The sequence below is a fragment of the Symphalangus syndactylus genome, chromosome 5 (genome assembly GCF_028878055.3).
Source record: "Symphalangus syndactylus isolate Jambi chromosome 5, NHGRI_mSymSyn1-v2.1_pri, whole genome shotgun sequence".
NCBI lineage: Eukaryota > Metazoa > Chordata > Mammalia > Primates > Hylobatidae > Symphalangus > Symphalangus syndactylus.
In genome coordinates, this window is record NC_072427.2 from 28,954,119 (window position 1) to 28,957,923 (window position 3,805).

Below are 3,805 nucleotides of genomic sequence, written 5' to 3' on the forward strand. Positions count from 1 at the left end.
GGTAGCCACATGTGGCTAGTGCTTAGTGTAGGATAGTGCAGGTCTAAAGTGTTGTGAAATTAAAAGGGCCAAAGGTAGCTTGGACCATGTGCTCCTCACATCCAACCCATAGCTGTAGCTTTCACCTCTGGTACTTTATTCTGCCTACATTCACCACTGAGATGATGACTACAGCTCAGACCCTTGTCACTATGCCAAGTCGGCCACCAGCAGATTATAAACACCCATAGAGAACCAGACTGGGCATGGGATTAAATAACATTAGGTTATGTATCAGTTAGCTTTATCAAGAAAACATAACCCACCCTAGGTCTGAAAAGCAGAGATTTAATTCAGGATTTTACTTATACAAGTTGATAGAAGGGTTGAGAAGTCAAATAGTAGACAATTAGACAAACCACGTATTAGCAACATTACACAGCTGCTGCCACTTCTAGCGATAGAGGGACAACAGGAGGAGGTAGTGTTACCAGAGGCTGATACTGGTACTGCTTATAAGCTAGGATCACGGCAAGGTGCTTGGATCATGAAGGAAGGAACTGTTTAGTGAGAGCTGGGGACACGGAGGAAACATAGCCACTATTGCAGATGCTGCCTGAGGAAGGAGTGAGAGAAATGCCTTGATGATTCCTTACTTCCATACTCTGGTGTTCTATCAGGGTCTTCCATTGGTCAAACATACCTGGAAGCGATTTATCAAGGGATCCTGGGAAATGTAGTTCCTTGAAAATCAGACCAGCATAGGGCAAGATCAGGGAATGGATCCAAGAACTAACAGGCAAATAAGTGTCACAGTTCACATCTTTTTTTTTTTTTTTAATTTTGAGATAGAGTCTCACTCTCCTGCTCAGGCTGGAACGCAGTGGCATGATCTTGGCTCACTGCAATCTCACCACCTGGGCTCAAGCAATTCTCCCACCTCAGCCTCCTGAGTAGCTGGGATTATAGGCATGCGCCGCCATGCCCCATTAATTTTTGTACTTTCAGTAGAGATGGGGTTTAACCATGCTGCCCAGGCTGGTCCTAAATTCCTGGGCTCAAGCGATCTGCCTGCCTCGGCTCCCAAAGTGCTGGGACAACAGATGTGAACCACTGAGCCCAGCCAGTCCACATCTTTACTATTTTTCTATATTTGCCTCCTATCTTACAACAACTTCATGTTTCTGTCTAACACAATGTAATTATACTTTATACAAATGAAGATGTCCTCATTGTCTCCTCAACATAGGGAGATTAGTCATCATTGCCATCTTAGAGTCCTAGATGTTCAGTGAATTTACAGTTTTCTCCATCAAACTGTGGCTTTTCATGGTCTGGTAATATCTGAACTAACTGGCAAAATTAAATACCATTGACCTTTTTGTACAAAATAGTAAGAAAGAGGAAAAATAATTGGTTAATATTAATATATACATAACAAATATATGCATAGTCATTTCCATAACTGGTCTTAAGGGTACAGTGGATATTTATCAGTTCCTTCCCTCACTCTCATTCCCTGGTCCCATTGTGCTTAGTTAACACTTTGGCTGGTTGTGGTCCTTCATCTGAGTAGTGATCCAAACCCTTGTTCTTAAAGGATCTGAGTCCTTAGTGGTCTTACCTTTATTGAGTCTTGCCTTTACTGGGTCTTGTCTTTATTGAGTTCTTCTTTTAACATTTTCTACTGGAAGTAGAAGAATAAAATGGTGCCCCAGTGGTTCCCACTGGGTTCTAGATAGGATCTTTCCTGCCCTCATTGTGTAGCAGCAACCCAAATTTCCCCTGTTAATTGGAACTTATCACTCCATCCATTATAATTCCTCATTTCCTTGTTGGTTCAGTAGGATGAGGACCCCAAAATAGTCAGGTGGTAGTTTCAACTTCTCACTTAATGAGACCATTATTATGTACCCCAAAGATGAGAGCATACCTCCCTTGGGAAATTTATCAGCTGAGGCAGATGTCTCTCTCCATGTCCCCTTGGCCCACCCGACTTCACTGGCAGCTGTGATAGAGAGTTTCCTGCACAATGACAGCTTTTCCTCCTTTGTCCTCTCTTCACGTGGGCTTTCTCTTGTACTCTGCCAAAGGAAAATGCGTATCACCCTATGAATTGGGGTTGGTGGATATACGCTTTGCTTTCCCAACCTCTTAAAGGACAATTCTAAAACTTGTTCCATACTATTTTTTCAGAGAGTTCTTGGTGAGATTGAGCTTCAGTTGCCCTCAGCAGTCACCTGCTCATCATTACACACCTTACTGGCTTTTCTCCCTTCTCTGACTCGTTTTCATCTTTTCCTGCTTGTGCTTAGTGGGATGCAATCTGCACCCAACACCTTGTCTTAGGATAAGAATCCAAACTAAGACAGGAACAAAGATCTATAAACCACAAGAGTCTCTAGCGTGGAGAAAGGAAAATACACTTTGTCAGTGGGTCATAAAGTGTAATCGGTTCCAGAACCTGGGTATTTGGGCTGTAAGAGAAATAGCACCATCTGTTGGTCACTGGCCCAAAGCATATACTCCATCCCGTAGGACAGCACTTGATCTCACAGGGTGTTGTCTCACATGTGGTGCTCTAATTATGGCTTCAGTAGTCCAATCCACCAGTCTGCCAGGTTACTTGTTCTCAGGTGTTGGGGTATGTGATACGATTAGTGAATTCCAAGAACACGAGCCAGTTTCTCTTGCTTTCAAATGATATCTTTGGAGAGAAGCAACAGTGTATATCCCGAAAATGAATCACAGCATCATGACATTCCATAAGTCCACAGATGGTGATGCTGGCAGAACCATTTTGAATAGGAAAAGTTTTAAAAAAAAGTGTCTATTCCAATGAGGACAAATCTCTGCCCCTCCATGACGGAAGAGGTCCAACATAATCAATATGTCCCCTGAATCCCAAGGAATGGTGCATTCAGGAGCTCACTGTTGGCTTCTCTTGTTGGCAGGCTGCGTTTTCTGCCTTGGAGAAGGAAGTCCATGTTTTTGATCCCATGGATAGCCCCGTCCCTGTTGCCATCGTTAGTTACATATGGGCCCACTGAACAACAACTGGTGTAGCTGAATAAAGAAGCTGACCACCATCCACAGAATGGATCTTTTTGCCCATCTGATGATGATGATGATTATTACTATTATTATTTGAGATGGAGTCTGCCTCTGTTGCCCAGGCTGGAGTGCAGTGGTGCAATATTGGCTCACTGCAACCTCTGCCTCCCGGGTTCAAGCGATTCTCCTGCCTCAGCCACCCAAGTAGTTGGCACTACAGGTATGTGCCACCACCCCCAGCTAATTTTTTGTGTTTTTAGTAGAGACAGGGTTTCACCGTGTTAGCCAGGATAGTCTCGATCTCCTGACCTTGTGATCTGCCTGCATCTGCCTCCCAAAGTACTAGAATTACAGGCGTGAGCCACCGTGCCTGGCCTGCCCATCTGATTATTGAAAGCCTATTCAGTGGATGCCGTTTTGTAAGCATTCGTATGGGTCACAAAAATCCTCATACAAAAATCCTGTCTCCTTCCAGATAAAGAGGACATCCTAATATATGCTCAAAGTTGTCCCCACCGAGAGGATTGCCTTTCATCATTTTTTCAGAAACACTTCTCAACAGAATGGTAATACTGCAGTAGTCCACTTCCAGCTGATGCCAACATATTGTACAGACCCATCTTTAAATCAGCCTTAAGTTTTTTTTCACCCCTCTGATAACTGGTTATAGGAAATTCCTTTTGAGGCCCTAGAGTCTGAGCCACCTGCCTATGCAACTTTCTTGTGTCCTCCTGATCTTCTAAAGCCTGACCTTTTATATAGCACTTTTAAT

General features: G+C 43.5%; 1 long non-coding RNA gene across 2 annotated transcripts; it reads right to left on the reverse strand.

The window, feature by feature from the left end:
* Positions 1-339: 339 nt before the first annotated feature.
* On the reverse strand, positions 340-2,059 carry LOC129482209 (uncharacterized). 2 transcript variants are annotated; one of them, XR_010120682.1, is made up of 4 exons: positions 1,913-2,059; positions 1,604-1,666; positions 683-722; positions 516-595 (listed from the first exon to the last, which is right to left on the reverse strand). It is a non-coding gene; the product is annotated as an uncharacterized lncRNA (long non-coding RNA). The 2 variants fall into 2 exon arrangements; XR_008657630.2 differs by having other exon boundaries at positions 340-722.
* Between the last annotated feature and the right edge of the window lie 1,746 nt (positions 2,060-3,805).